The sequence below is a fragment of the Sander lucioperca genome, chromosome 14 (genome assembly GCF_008315115.2).
Source record: "Sander lucioperca isolate FBNREF2018 chromosome 14, SLUC_FBN_1.2, whole genome shotgun sequence".
In the NCBI taxonomy this organism is placed as follows: domain Eukaryota; kingdom Metazoa; phylum Chordata; class Actinopteri; order Perciformes; family Percidae; genus Sander; species Sander lucioperca.
Window position 1 is genome coordinate 8,791,659 of NC_050186.1, and position 16,743 is coordinate 8,808,401.

At 42.6% G+C, this 16,743-nt stretch overlaps 1 protein-coding gene and 2 long non-coding RNA genes across 4 annotated transcripts in view; 2 read left to right on the forward strand and 1 right to left on the reverse strand.

The window, feature by feature from the left end:
• LOC116066775 overlaps positions 1 to 16,743 on the reverse strand; it is a 197,521-nt gene that overhangs the window by 133,280 nt on the left and 47,498 nt on the right. The gene's annotated exons all lie outside the window — the stretch shown is intronic.
• Positions 89 to 15,924, forward strand: LOC116066784. The gene is made up of 3 exons (XR_004895122.1): positions 89 to 101; positions 10,683 to 10,690; positions 15,575 to 15,924. It is a non-coding gene; the product is annotated as an uncharacterized LOC116066784 (long non-coding RNA).
• On the forward strand, positions 10,208 to 10,652 carry LOC116041354. Its single transcript, XR_004102929.1, has 3 exons — positions 10,208 to 10,338; positions 10,453 to 10,459; positions 10,642 to 10,652. It is a non-coding gene; the product is annotated as an uncharacterized LOC116041354 (long non-coding RNA).

Here is a 16,743-nt window from a genome sequence, read left to right on the forward strand (position 1 = left end):
TAGGCAGACCGGGTAATGTTATTGATGTGGGGTTGAAAGGATAGTGTGCTGTCAAGGATGACACCCAGACTCTTAACCTGGGGGGTGGGTGAAACGGGGGAGTTATCAATAGTTAGAAAAAAACTGTCGGTTTTGGATAGAGTGGATTTGGTGCCAATGAGGAGAACCTCGGTTTTATTACTGTTTAATTTCAGGAAGTTTTGGGTAAACTAGGTTTTTATTTCAGAGATGCAATTAGTAAGGGAGGTGGGGGGGAGAGTGGACGAGGGTTTGGTGGAGAGGTAGAGCTGGGTGTCATCAGCATAACAGTGGAAGTAAATGTTAAATTTGCGGAAGATAATGCCGAGGGGAAGGAGGTAAATGATGAAGAGTAAGGGCCCCAGGACAGAGCCCTGGGGCACACCTGAAGTGACGGAGGAGGGAATGGATTTAAAAGACTTGAGTTGAATGAATTGAGTGCGTCCAGAGAGGTAAGATGTGAACCATTCTAACGGGGTGTGGGTCATGCCAATGGAAGATAGCCTGTTGAGGAGGGTGGTGTGACAGATGGTGTCAAAGGCTGCACTCAGGTCGAGGAGGTCAGATGGTGATTGGTTGACAGCTCCACCCCTCTCTTCACCCGAGTGTCCAGAACATACGGCCTCAGATCAGATGAAACAATTATAAAATTGATCTTTGACCTTCAGCCTAGGGTGCTCTGGTACCAAGTACACTTATGAGCATCCCTATGTTTGAAAATGGTGTTTGTTATAGACAATCCATGACTAGCACAGAAGTCCAACAACAAACAACCACTCTGGTTTAGATCAGGGAGGCCGTTCCTCCCAATCATGCCTTTCCATGTGTCATCATTGCCCACGTGCGCGTTGAAGTCCCCCAGCAGAACTATGGAGTCCCCCACTGGAGCCCCATACAGGACTCCATTCAAGGTCTCCAAGAAGGCCGAATACTCCGAGCTCTTGTTTGGTGCATACACACAAACAACAGTCAGAGTTTCCCCACCCCCCACAACCCGCAGGTGTAGGGAGGCGACCCTCTCGTCCACCGGGATGAACTCCAATGTAGCAGCGCTCAGCTGGGGGCTTGTGAGTATCCCCACACCCGCCGGGCACCTCACACCCTGGGCAACTCCGAAGAAGAAAAGAGTCCAACCCCTATCCAGGAGTATGGTTCCAGAACTGAGACTGCGCGTAGAGGTAAGCCCCACCAGATCTAACTGGTAGTGCTCCACCTCCCGCACCAGTTACGGCTCCTTCCCCCACAGAGAGATGACATTCCACGTCCCCAGAGCCAGCGTTTGCTGCCCGGGTCTGGTTCGTCGAGGCCCCTGACCTTCACTGCCACCCATGTGGCAGCGCACCCGACCCCAGCGGTTCCTCCCACAGGTGGTGGGCCCATGGGATGGAGAGAGAGGGGCCACGTAGCTTTTTCGGGCTGTGCCCGACCGGGTTCCATGGCAAAACCGGCCACCAGGCGCTCGCTGACGGGCCCTCCATCTGGGCCCTCCATCTGGGCCTGGCTTCAGACGGGGGCCCCGGGCTTCCTCTGGGCAGGGTCACTCTATCCCTTCCTTGTTTTTTCATAGGGTTTTTGAACTATTCTTTGTCTGGCCCCTCACCTGAGACCACTTTGCCTTGGGAGACCCTTCCAGGAGCACAAAGCTAAGGTGATGGTTCCCAGAGAGGAAGTGACCGAAAAGAACGAGATCCAGGGTACAAGCTGCCGAAATGGGTTTCCTCAGGAGGGTGGCTGGTGTCTCCGCCGTCATCCATGAGGAGTTCAGAGTAGAGCCGCTGCTCCTTCGCGTCGAAAGCCAGTTGAGTTGGTTCGGGCATCTGGTAAGGATGCCCCCTGGGCGCGTCCCTACGGAGGTGTTCCAGGCACGTCCAGCTGGGAGGAGGCCTCGGGGAAGACCCAGGACTAGGTGGAGGGATTATATCTTCAACCTGGCCTGGGAACGCCTCAGGATCCCCTAGTTGGAGCTGGTTAATGGGGCTCGGGAAACGGAAGTTTGGGGTCCCCTGCTGGAGCTGCTCCCCCCGCGACCCGATACGCGGACGAGATGGATGGATAGTCATGTGGTTGATTCATCTTTTATTATGACTATCTTGGTTGCAATTCAGTGCATTTTGTGTATATTTAAAGGACAGTGTCTGACTGTCCCAAGACAGTCATGGGAGTCACAGGACAGTGTACAGGACAGTGTCTGACTGTCCCGGGACAGTCATGGGAGTCACAGGACAGTGTATGGGTGTCACAGGACAGTATACAGGACAGTGTCTGACTGTCCGGGGACAGTCATGGGAGTCAGAGGACAGTGTCTGGGAGTAACAGGACAGTGTATAGGACAGTGTAAAGGACAGTGTCTGACTTTTCTGGGACAGTCATGGAGTCACAGGAAAATGTCTGGGTTTCACAGGACAGTGTCTGACTGTCCCAGGACACTCCTCAGGACACTACTGTTGGGTACTCGTAGGTGTACAGATCCAATTATTGGCAAATTATCAAAGATGTTTTATCAATATTAATAAAGTTAGGAATATGGTTATGAATAACTTTATCAAAGCAACAAACAATCAAAACGGGGCACCACCCTGGAACTTCAGGGGCCAATAACCAAACTGTAAAATTAGGTGGTATTCCTTTAAAATACAGATCTTAACTTGGTCAACTATCTGGTATTCTATAAAGGAACAAAAGGAAGGGTGAATCCAAGCAACGACCTGTTTAACCAGCTTATTACAATAAGTACACAAATAATCACAGACAACTGCTAATTAAACTATAGTAGAATTTATTTAACTTTAAAATCATCAATGGCCAATTGATAATTCTTTGATCAATTAAGGCAAGACACTACAGGTGAATAGGGTAACGTTTTTAACTAGCAGATATCACCATGAAACTCTCCCAGTTGATTACTTACATTAATATGAAAAATAATTGTATTACAAGTTTTCTGTAATTTAATGTTTAAATATGCAAATTAGGCATTATCTAATTAAATATGCGCTAATTTGCATGTATTTAAAAAAACGAAGTCTGAGTATTGGATAAAGCCAGGTTCAAAATTCTTTATATAGCCTTAAAAAAATCGATTTTGGCCATGTTTTTTGGAACAAAATGTTATATAAATCAGGCTAGGAATAATATATTTACAAATCCCTCTGTTAATGTCTTCATAATATAACTAGGTACAAAACTGGAAAGTTTGGTGTATAAAGGTGCTACTGAAGTGGAGATTTCAGACTTGGAGTATGAGAGAAAAGTCATTTTGAGAAAACGAGCTTTAAAGATTTTTATAGCAAAATTCCACTAATTTCTATTGAAAGCCATGAATTACAGACACATATCCCTTTAGGTCCAAGTAAGATCCATGTATCACACTGTTTAACATCCAAAACTCATTATTGCTTCATCCATCACTGATGATAACATCCAAAACAACACATCAACATGGCCTTCAACTGAAGACCATTACATCACAAACTACGAACTGACAGAACACAACCATTACACAGCCTAGTTCCCCCAAGTTAATTTACAGTCTACATATCCATGCCTGCACCATATGTAGGGCCCTCCTCCATCTCCTGCTGGTGTCTTTTCACTTTTTTGGCTGTGCTTACACTTTTACGGCTCCGCTATGAGCTGGTGGAATGGACGCTATTGGCTTTTGAGAGCCTAACCATGTCGTCATCCTTCATTGCATTGACAGGCTGTGCTCTGAAGCCGCAATTTCTCCATCACAGCCAGCATGGCAGAGGCACCCTCATTGAATGTAGAAATAGCCATACCGGCTGCAGCCTCAACCCTGCTTTTCCCCACAAAGACTGTTTTTGGACATCGGGCCCATATAACCAAGTTGAGGCATGCGTTGGCATTCTGGGTGCCTCCATGCTGCACTGTCACTGGACATCTGGAAATACACAGGGGTGAGCTTCTTATGAATCATTCAAAAGACCAATATTTACAACATTGGAGAAAGCAATCAAAGTAGACTAAATTGTTATTTGACAGAGTATCTGCACACCGTCAAAGAAACGAAGTAGAGACGGATCCTGACTAAATACAGGCTCAGTGACCACCTACTGGGACAGACAGAGATACACTTCCTCCTCCACTGGGAAAAACTATCTTCACTAAGAGATTGACACCTTGGAAAAATAGCCCAAAAAAGTTAACACCAGAAAAGAAGTTCTCCTAGGAGAGGTGACAGCAGCTCCACTGACAGCTACATATGGATCTGCCTGCTACAGCCTGAGGGACTCACACCACTTAGGATCCCAAAATTACAGATTTGTTTAGTTTTGTATAGCAATTATATTAGAATAGTATATATGTGACACCTACATATTTAATATATGACATGTAGGCTATGAATTTCTGTAAACTGCTTGGTTGGAGAGAGAGAGAGAGAGAGAGAGAGAGAGAGAGAGAGAGAGAGAGAGAGAGAGAGAGAGAGAGAGAGAGAGAGAGAGAGAGAGTCTGATTACCTCCGCTGTCTGAACACTCCTGTTTTCTGAACGACAGTTTAAACATCGACGTACTATGTGAAGGCATTCATCATCTGCTGTCTTAGTTTGTGATCCCCTGTGTCTTCTTGCTAATGACAACTGTTATCGTCTTCTCTGAGGTGATTTTCGACCGAATCACGTTGTCAGAAATTGGCATCAGCCAATGAGATTGCGCATTTAGAGTTAAATCCCCCCTTTTATTTTAACGATTGGTTGCTGATAAAAAGGAAATGACCATATTTGGATCCGACAGCATTGGACAGGAGAAAGAGAGCTTTCCAACGGTATATGTGATGACAGGGTGCAGACAGCGATCGCGGAGCAGCGCGATGATTTAGAACGCCAACTTTTGTTGAATTTAGGAGAAATCTACCGATGCAAACAGACAAAGTGGAGTAAAATAAAGACCTAAATGTGTACTTTTTACTTTTTTTCACCACAAGTCTGAAAGAAGACATGTTATTGAAGACAAATATCCCAAAATCTCAAAATTGACCAGTGGGAAAAAAAATGATGTTTTTGCCTGCTGTGTCTCACCTTAAAAAACCAATATACGTTTCTTTTAAGTACAACAAACAAAGCCAAAACAAAACCAGCACGTGATGTGATCTGTGTGAGAGAGAGAGAGAGTGCGAGGGGGGGGGGGGGGGGACGAAACCCGGGGGTTGCTAGGCTACGTCCTAGATTAGCCGTTAGCTCATTGAAGCTAAGCTAGGTGTTAGCTGCACAAAAGCTATTTAGCCCAAGAGGGCGGCAGTGGGCTGCGTTGCAGCGCCACGTGACTAAGCTAGTCAGTTAGCTCCATTAGCTAGCATGTGATTGACAAAGAGACACACACATGTGTGTGTGCATGTGTGTGTTAGTGATAGAGGAAAGGAAAGAGACACATTTAGATCTTAATTATTGATAATGACCATTCCTCTCAGTCACTCATGTCTGGACTAACGTGAAATTAGGGCACTCTGAGAATTTCGTCTGACTGAGGGGATGTTCATTATAACCACTCCGGTGTACAGTACCTAAACTCCGTGGAAGAAGCTAGCAATGTAGCATTTACAGTTTACCCAAGCTACATTAATCAACACATCATCAACAAGTATCGTGATCAAATTTGGGATGGCAGTAGCTCAGCAGTAGCTTGGGAACCGGAGGGTCGCTGGTTCAAGTCCCCGTACGGACGGAAATATGGAGCTGGAGAGGTGCCAGTTCACCTCCTGGGCACTGCCAAGGTGCTCTTGAGCAAGGCACCGAACCCCCCCAAACTGCTCAGGGCGCCTGTTCGGCAGTCGCAGCCCACTCACTCTGACATCTCTCCATTAGTGCGTGTAAAAAGGACCTGAGCATGTGTGTGTGTATTTCAGGCCTGTAAGCAGTGTGTAATAACTACACAGTGTAAATTGTAATTTCCCCATTGAGGATTAATAAAGAGTATAAAAAAAAATGCTACATTCACAGCAAAATAATGGGACACAGCGGTCACCATCAGATTAATAATCAACCGTACATCAGTAGCACATTATTAATCAGATCACATTAATGGTAACACAAAATAGCAACGATAGCAAATTACTAATTAATAAAACACACCCTGTTCTAATCTACCCAGAACACTATGAAGCCTCTTACTTTGGGTGTGCAGAAAAACCCAACGAGTCTAGCTGCTAGAGTCGACTTTGAAGAAACCGTGTCCGGTTTCCTTCTAGAGAACGTGTTGTTCTCTCTGCAGCGCTGAAACACGCCGTGTGTTTCCAGGATCCAGTAGTGTTCGTCAGAACACCGAGAAATAATCCACTTTGTCCAGAAAGTAGAAGTTTTAGCACAAGCGCTTGGCGTTCAGGGGCCGTTAAGCAAATGGGGATTCAGAGATCTCTGAAAAGGTGTGAACTACAAGTTTGTAGTTCTTAGAGTTATGACCACTTTGGCCACTCCTTCGTGGTCATTCGGCCATTTTGTGATCTTTTCCTTGGGGTGACCTGTGGAATTTACATGTAGGCCCCGACTTCTTTGTCTCTGAGCACATGTTGGCTGAAAACCCTTTGCTTGAAAAGACAATGTTTAACCCACTCCTGGATGGTTCCAACACTACTAACAGGACAGGACCGTTTATGCTGCCACTGCTACTGCAATAGGGCTATAGAATGTTAAAGTGTGTGAAGGTTAAGTCCTTTTAAAAGCATAAAATTGGTCATGGATTTATGATGAACTCAATTTGATTTATTCTTCCATTAAGTTTATACTTTTGCTGTTGTTATGTAGTCCAGTGTAGTGGACATGCCTGTAACTTTCTAAAAAAAAATATTCCTGAAAAAAAGTGAATATTTGTTTTTTTCATGCACTAAGAAGAGTAAAAACACATTAAAAAAAATCTTTACTCAGGCTTTCATAATTCATGCATCAGGATATTTGTTATGTGTCTGTGTATGCATGTGTGTGTGTGTGTGTGTGTGTGTTCCTTCCTCAGCTGATGAAGAAGGCCTAAAGTGAAGAACAGACAGTGAATGTTTGTCTTCTTCCACATTGCTCATCTTGCAAAATTTAACAGGTTGACTAAGGTAAGAAAACTTCTTTTGTTATCACTGGGCTACTAAGAAGAACGTTAATTGTAAGTCGCTTTGGATAAAAGCGTCAGCTAAATGACATGTAATGTAATGTAATGTAACGCATGTAGTGGTATATTACAATATAAAATTAGTTATCACAGAAAAAGAGACTCAGCAGCAACACAAAGTTGGCTTCTGTTGGCAAGGCTATATATTAATGTAGTACCCTAGTGTGATTTTGTTGCGCTCTAATATGAACACAGCATTATACATTTTGGAAGAATTCATATGTATTGAAGTCAATCTTTTGTTTTGAAGGATGCGGGTTAGCATTTCTGCTATCATGGTTCCTACGTCCTTTGCGTGTTGATATATCCTCAGTATGTCTTTATGAAATTGCGTAAATAAGTACATTGGGTTTAATGTTAAGGTTCCATAAAGAGAAGTATTGGGAGTTATTGCTGGAAGAGCATCTTATATTTCGGACAGCACTTGCCACACTTCCGTTGGCTTTACTTCCTGTGTGTGGAGCTCGTCTTCCCGGGCAGGTAACGTAACTTCTCTCTGTTGTTTCACTGTTTTGTTGCAACTTGCAAATGTGAAGGTAACTTACCTGAACACACGTGCATACATCTGTTAATTTTAGTGTGGTAATGTCCGTCCACAGCAGTTAGCACTTAACGTAACGTTAGCAGGAGGGGAGGAAGCTTAACATGGCACAAACTTTCTCATTTTACAGCTAAACCGTACACTAAAAGTTTCTGAAAACACTTTAGTAACAGAATACTGTTTCATATCTGATTAGCGATGTTTAGTTTGATAGTTGGAGTTTCATGGCCGCCGAACTCCATTGGAAAAATGGCCATTTAACATAGCTAAAGATGACTGGTGATGAATGGGTTGTTAACTAGTCATTTAAGTTACATTTTTACCGAAATAAGTCCACATGTACCCACAAAATAGTTGCTGAATCAAACAGCAGCCCCTACCATTACTTTATTCTTTAAAATATCATCATGTTGCTCGTCCTGAAGGCTTATTTCAATTTGTGTAGTTTTATTGGGGAGTTCTGCATGACTTTAGGCTTAGAGGCTGTACTTCTGTGCTTTCGGCGCCTTTAGCGGACACACCCTCAGTGTAATATTGTCCACAATGTCCCCTATTCTGTTTAGTACACAGGTTAACTTTACAGTCAGCCACACCCCAAACAATTCATGCTCACTAAAGTAGCCTAAACGCTGTTCATTTGATTTGTAATCAACATATTAATCATCATGTTTTGTTCTTTGTTACCATTCTGGAGGGCCGGTCCTTCCTGGTGGAGAAAAGGCCAGGCCAAAGGTGAAGGACTGTTAAATCCTGAGGCTGACAATCCAGACATACCATGAGCTGCCATGTTGCCATCCCCTTCTGTGTCCTTTGGTTTGTCCAAACCAGTATGTATATATATATATATATATATATATATATATATATATATATATATATATATATATCAACGTTCAGTCAGGATACTGTTTCCAAACATTGAATAAAACACCCAAAATTCAATGAAAGTAGAGATCCGATTTTTTTATGTGCTTGCAAAGAATCATACGTGTTATTTTGGGGTAATTAAAACTACGTCATTAAAGAGAAACCCAGATTTCTGATATAGATATTTAGAAAACGGGTCAAATTCAACCTGAAGACAACACAAGCATCAAGAGTTAGACAATACTATATATATAATAATAAATAATATAAAGATATAAATATAACTATATATATATTAACCAAAAACAACAATGGACTTTGTTAAGAGTAAGACAATAGTGCCGAGTGCAAAGGCTGCTGGAATAAATATGGGATGATTAATGTAAGCGGTTTCTTTATGAGGTAGATGATATGACAGTTTATTAACAGCTGCTTAGATTGATATTTGACAGTGATGATATTTCCATGTTATTAAACTATGTAAACTATAAAGGATGTATAATTTCCAGCTCCAGTGGCTGTTTCAGCTCCAGTTAGTTTCTTTCACCACCTGCTGGTCAACAGGAAACATCACTGCTGGTTGATCTTCTCCTTCAAATCTAAACTTTATTGACTTCAGGACACTTTTTAATAACAACCCAGTTCAAAACTATGAAACATAATCAGCATAACAACCAATAAAATACTAAATAGAACCAGAGAAACTCACTGAGACAAAAGGAGTCCCCAAATAAAAAATGTTCAGATCCTCTTTCTGATTGGATAATAAACTTAGTTTCACATCATCAGTTATCAGACTCCCAAACTGATTATCTTCTGTATTTATAATAATAATAATAGGAGTGTTTTCTGATTGGCTGATCATGTCTTGAGGTCCAACTGAAACATGAAAGGAAACATGACCAAAAGGTGGTGAGTTTCGGTCTCTACGTCCTCCAATTATTGATATCAACAATGTTTGATATCAAATACTAAACATCACAAGTTTGATTGGGTTTGACCTCAACTTTATTAGACTGATTCACATTCAATGTTTTAACACATCAACAGATTCAGATGTTTAATTTTAGTGTAACCTCTATTTATGTATGTATGTGAATATATATGATGTTTCTAGTGAGGCAAGGACTAAGTCTATAAAACAAAATAGTATAACAAAGATAAATAGTCATTTATTGAAGAAAGTTGAGCAGAAAGTTCAACAGACTCCAAAAGCTGCTGATGATCCAGTGAAGACTCTCTGAGAAAACTCATTTCAAGCAGACATTTTATTAATATTTGACAGAAAACTGCATCAGTCAGGGTGTGACTTCATGATGAACAACAGAATGTAATGTAACATATAGACATGTATTGATATGGATTATCATACACAGCCCAGCGATCAGTTAGGTAGTTTCCAGGAGGATGACTGGTACCTCTCCAGCTACCAGTCACCACTCACACTACCCTCTGGTCCCAATATATACTGTAAATACATTGAATCACTCAAAATAAAAACTAAAAGTACAACATGAAATGATCAACATGTTTCCACATGGTCAGGGTCTTCTGAAATATTATAAGTAGTCATTAGGCATGAATACACATGAAGACACCAGGGTATATCATATATAATCTCATATATTGATTATAATATACATCAAATAAAAGTCCATTAGATTTCATGGCTGAAGTGTGAAAGTTGAGCAGAATATTTGTGTCTGAGTTCAGTTCTGTAACATCCTCTGAACAAACTGATTAACAAGATGAGGAAACATCATGTTTAACAGCTAGATATGGATATTTATTAATGTCAGTGATGTGTCTGAAGTTCCATATTTTGGGAGAAATCCTATTTGACTTTTGCTCAGGATATTGTGATCACTAATGAATTGTGAAATTCTGCTATTAATAATACTGCAGAATAGTTTTGTCAGGTTACTGGTCACACAGATTCCTCTGTAGTTATTTGGGTCAAACTTGTCTCCATTTTTGTGGATTGGGGTTATCAGTCCTTGGTTCCAACTAGCTGGGAAATACCTGAATTTAGGATAATATTGAAAACTTTTAGAATGACCAATTTAATTTTATTATCTGTGTATTTGATCATTTCATTTAAAATGGAGTCAGCATCACAGTCCTTCGGAGTTTAACCTTTTTCATTTAGTCTGTTAGGTCTTGTTCTGTAATCAGCGTGTCAATGGGGTTCTGGTAGTCTTTAATTGCTGATTCAAGGAGTTTTAATTTCCTCTGTATGTCCTGTTGGCCTGGGTTATTTGTTATTTTGCCGTAAAGGTTAGTAAAATGAGGGGTCCAAATATCCCCATTTTGGATTGCTAATTCCTCCTTAGTTGTTGTGTTTAGTTTATGCCAATTTTCCCAGAATTGATTGGACTGTATTGATTCTTCGATTAGGTTATTATTTGGTCATGCTGTTCCCTTTTTGTTCTTAATAAATGTTTGTATTCTTTTAGTGTTTCTCCATAAAGAAGGCGTACAGTTTGGTTATTTGGATCCCTGTGTTTCTGATTGGATACATTTCTTAGTTCTGTCCTTAGATTTTTACAATCATTATCAAACCATTTTTCACCCCTAATATTTTTTGTTTTTCTTTTCCTCTTTAAATTTGCTGCCTTGTCAAAAATGGCATTTATGTTATTAATAGCTAAATTCACACTTCTTCTTCTCTTTAAGGAAAGGATATACAAAGAAAATCATCAAGAGTGATTGGATTTGTGGACTGTCCATTGTCTTTCTGCAGAGATCAGGGCTGCTTGCAGTCCGTTTGTAGGACTGGGTGGAGGTTTGTAGATTATTAGAATCTAGTTCTTTGTGTTTGAGATTTCCTCTACTCAGATAGATTGTTATTTTACTATGGTCAGACAGAAGAGCAAGGGGATTGACTGTGAATGTATTGATATTAGAAATGTCAAGGGCAGAGATAAAATAATCAACAGTACTGCTGCCAAGTGAAGAACTGTGGGTGTATCGACTGAAAGAGTCTCCTCTTACTCTGCCATTAGGGTGGGGTGATGAGGATGCAGTTTGGATTGGTGGGGGAGTGGTAAGTTGTGGAGGACATACTGTGGCTTTCTCAGGTGGCTGGGTGCAGTGGGTGAGGTGGAGGCCTAGCTGCTCCTGAAGGTTGTCAACTTCTCTCTCTCTCCTCTGCAGTCTCTCTGTCAGCATGTTCAGCTCTGCCTTCTCTGTCTCCCTCCCTCTCTCTCTCTCTCTCTCCCTCTCTCTCTCTCTCTCTCTCTCTCTCTCTCTCTCTCTCTCTCTCTGAAGTTCTCTTACTTCTTCTGTCAGGCCAGCCAGTTCATTCTTCAGATGGTGTCTTTCTCTCTCTCTTTCTCTCGCTCTCTCTTTCTATCTTTATTTCTCTTACTTCTTCTGTCAGGCCGGCCAGTTCATTCTTCAGATGGTCTCTTTCTTGTTGAGCACTTTTTAGCTCTATTTCCAGTTGTGTAAACTGTTCTGTAAGGAGGGTCATTGTGTTTTGCGTCTGAGCTTGATCTGAACTGGTAGGGTCATTTTCTCTTTCTGGAGCTTCAGATGTGGTGCCGCTTGATGGAGCTTGATGTGCTTTTTCTTTTAAAGTCTGAAAGTCTTCCTCAAACCGTCTTAGGTCACCTTGTACCATAACTGTCCCATTTGTGTAGATGTTGACTGTGATGGCGACAGTGTCAGGACCTTCGTTATCTTTAATTCTGAATTTCCACCCATTGCAGAGCTCTTCTCTTTCGACTGACTGGTAGTGTGAGCAGATGGCTGAGTGCCACGCACTTCGCAGTTCGGTGAAAAAGATGAGATTACTCACATCACCATTTTGGTAACAGTCTGCAAATAGATGCTCTGGTCTGTGCTTCAATACTTTTTGTTTGAATTCTTTTTTGCTTTTCTCACTTCTGGCCTCTGGCGGGTAGCGAAATTTCTCAGCACTGATTGGCAGTTGGGTCATTCTGAGCTTAGCAACGGTTGCTATGTTCTGCTGCTGTTGGCTGATCTTCTAAGAACGGTGAAGCCGTTATCAGTGGAGTATTGGTTGGTCAGTAGGCGGTGCTTTTACACCAGTTGATCTCTGATCTCCAACTTAACCAGCTCCCGACCAGGTTAGGTGTTCAGCATAAGTTACCACGGCGATTAAACCCGGTAACAGGTGATCCACCTTCGTGGTACAGAAAACCCTGGGTTGAACCTGAAGTTACCCCGGTAACGCCAAATTTGTAGTACCATGTGATCCTGGTTCATACAGAGAGAGGAAAGCTAGCGTTAACTTAATAATCCTGCAAAGACAAATTCATGTGATCTTACATGACTCCTTAAAGGAAAGAGAAGACACTTTCAAATATCAACATAAGACAACAGGAACTTCTGACAAGCAAAAAGCAAATTATAACCTGAAGAAAGCTACAATAAAGTCTCCAGAGAACATTATTCACAGCTGTGATAACAGAAAGTAAAGAGCCAGAGAGTTAATAAATATGTGTGTGTGTGTGTGTGTGTGTGTGTGTGTGTGTGTGTGTGTGTGTGTCTGTGTGTGTGTATTAAGGTTTAGAGGTTCTTACCTGTTAGTTGATGCAGGTACAGCAGCTCTGAGCTCTGAGTCCTCGTGTCCACTCGTCCTCTCTCAGTCTGTCTGATCAGCCTCTGAGTCGTTTCTCTGAAATCACATGATGAGAGAAACCAATCAAACTGCATCCTGGCCTCCAGGGGCCACCAGGGGACTCCTGGCCTCTAGGGGCCTCTAGGTGCCTCCTGGGTCCTCCAGGGGCCTCCAGGGGCCTCCTGGGTTGTCCAGGGGCCTCCAGGGTCCTCTAGGGTCCTCCAGGCCTCTAGGGGCCTCTAGGGGCCTCCTGGCCTCTCTGGACTCGTCCTCCAACATTCAATACAATTCCCTCCCACTTGGCTTATCTTATTGGCTGAGCAAACACTCTTTCCTCTGATAAGACTGCATGTGATTGGTCAATAGAGCCATCAGTCAGCCTCCATCTTGGCTCTGCCACTGGTCTGCATCAGAAACAGCAGAATATGTATTTTCATCCAGAAAGATGACTAAATAGCTGTTCAATCGTGGATTAATCTCTCTAGAATTACTCATGGAAAGTTATATATATATTTCACAATTTGTTTATTCTTTCTTCAGATGTTCACTGACTGAACTATCAAAAAAATATGTTTTCATTTGGGGATTAGTGGAACATCCACACACACACACACACACACACACACACACACACACACACACACACACACACACCCTAGTGTTGGAACCATCCAGGAGTGGGTTAAACATTATCTTTTCAAGCAAAGGGTTTTCAGCCAACATGTGCTCAGAGACAAAGAAGTCGGGGCCTACATGTAAACTCCACAGCCCTTCTCACCAAACTCCTACAGGTCACCCCAAGGAAAAGATCACAAAATGGCCGAATGACCACGAAGGAGTGGTCAAAGTGGTCATAACTCTAAAAACTACAAACTTGTAGTTCACATCTCATATCTCTGAATCCCCAGTCACTTAACAGCCCCTGAACACAGCATGGGGCCTTAGCCTATAAAACCTTTGACCACACCTCTTTCATCGTCTTCCACCACAACCCCGTTGCTGCAGGGAGCACGCCAAGCGCTTGTGCTAAAACTTCTCCTTTCTGGACAAAGTGGATTATTTCTCGGTGTTCTGACGAACACTACTGGATCCTGGAAACACACGGCGTGTTTCAGCGCTGCAGAGAGAACAACACGTTCTCTAGAAGGAAATCTTCAAAGTCGACTCTGGCTGGTTCCCGGCTGACCAGCTAGTTTCTCCGTGCCGCTGACGAGCACACAGACTCGTTGTTTTTTTCTGTGGAAATCTATGGACAGAAACAACGAACTGCACACCCAAAGTAAGAGGCTTCATAGTGTTCTGGGCAGGTTAGAAAAGGGTGTGTTTTATCAATGTAATAACTGCTAATGCTGCAATCGTGTTATGACATTAATGTGATCTGATTAATAAGCACTACTGGTGCGCATTTGATTTATTAATCTATGATTGTGACCGCTGAGTCAAATCTATTTCTGTGAATGTATCATTTGATCACGATACTGTTGATATGTTGTGTTGAATATGTAGCTTGTTCAGGCTGTAAATGCTACTTTCTGCTTCTCCACCTGCTGAGGAGTTTTAGGTACTGTACATCGGAGTGGTTATAATCAAGATCTAAGTATTTATCTCTTTCTTTCCTCTTTCTCTAACCTCTCTCTCACACACACACACACATATATATGAACATATAGCTACACACACGTGCTAAGGTTAACAGCTGGCCAACAGCGAGTCACATAGCTGCAGAGCGCACACCGCCCAACAACTGCGCTCCTGAGTGTGTGTCCCTTTGTGTCAACCACACGGTAGTTTGAGAGCTAACTGGCTAGCCTAGCCACGTGGAGCCTGCAACGCAGCCCACTGCCGCCATCTTGGGGGATAACTAGCTTTTGCGCAGCTAAAACCTAGCCTAGCTTCAATGAGCTAATAGCTAATCTGGGCGTAACCAAGCAACCCCCGGGTTTCGCCCCCCCCTCCCCCTCCTACTTACACACACACTCACATTCACTCACACACACACACACACACACACACACACACACACACACACACACACACACACTCACACACACTCACACACACACACACACACACACACACACACACACAGTGTCTCACAGAGACATGCCAGTTTGTTTTGTTGTACTTAAAGAAATGTATATTGATTTATTTAATTGATCAAAGGATTGTTGATTGGCCAGTGATCATTTTGAAGTTAATAAATTCTACTATACTTTAATTAGCAGTTGTCTGTGATTATTTGTGTACGTATTGTAATAATGGCTGGTTGAACACAGGTAGAGCTCAGATTCACCCTTCCCTTTGTTCCTTTAGAGGATACCAGATAGATTAACCAAGTTAAGATCTGTATTATTAATGAGACTATTTCACAGGTCAATATTGGCCCCTGAAGTTTCAGGGTGGTGCCCCGTTTTGATTGTTTGTTGATTTGATAAAGTTATGAATAATGTTAGAAATAAATATAATCAGTCAAGCTGGCTGTGCTTTATGAGAATACAAATTATAGTTGAATAATATTGTGTGTTTAATGGAAAAGTACTGAGAGCTTAGTCATGCAAAATGAGGAAAGGATACAGCTGTACGTGCAGAAAGCAGCACTGATGGTGGTGGTCAGAGAGAAACAAGAGTGCAGCAACAAAGTTAAGATCCGTTTGATATCAGTTTGACCATGAAGTTACTCCTCAATCTGTGACAGACAACAGCGCATTGTTCTCTCTGACCGCCAGCATAGTTACAGTCTGCCTAGCAACTGATGAAGAGGGAGTGTGCCAGGAGGCTGGGACTAGTCTGTGCACCAACCAGGGGAGGCTAACTCTAAACCACGGCACTCCTCCAACTTCTAATAAACTAATCAAAATGCTCCTAGAGACTGCTGTATGAATTCATGTATAAGCCAGGGAATTCAGTCTGATGAGAGAAGCCTGAGTGCCTGCTCAACTCAGACTCCGTGTACACGTATACTCTTATGATTTTACTTAAATAAATACTTGTTAACTTTTAAATCCTGTCCTTGCCTACTTGGTGGATTTTAACACGCACAATAACCATATTCATAACTTTATTAATATTGATAAACATCTTTGATAATTTGCCAATGATTGGATTACCGGATCCCCCCAGGGCTGCGTTCTTTCCCCTCTGCTCTTCTCCCTGTACACCAACAGCTGCACCTCCGGTCACCAGTCCGTCAAGCTTCTGAAGTTTGCGGACGACACCTCCCTCATCGGACTCATCTCTGATGGAGACGAGTCCGCCTACAGGTGGGAGGCTGACCACCTGGTGACCTGGTGCAAGCAAAACAATCTAGAGCTCAACGCTCTAAAGACAGTGGAGATGGTTGTGGACTTCAGGAAGAACCCAGCCCCACCTGCCCCCATCACCCTCTGTGGTTCCACAATTGACACTGTGGAGTCTTTCCGCTTCCTGGGAACTACCATCTCCCAGGACCTCAAGTGGGAGCTGAACATCAGCTCCCTCGTCAAGAAAGCACAACAGAGGATGTACTTCCTGCGGCAACTGAAGAAATTCAACCTGCCAAAAACAATGATGGTGCACTTCTACACAGCCATCATTGAGTCCATCCTCACAGCCTCCATCACCATCTGGTACGCTGCTGCCACTG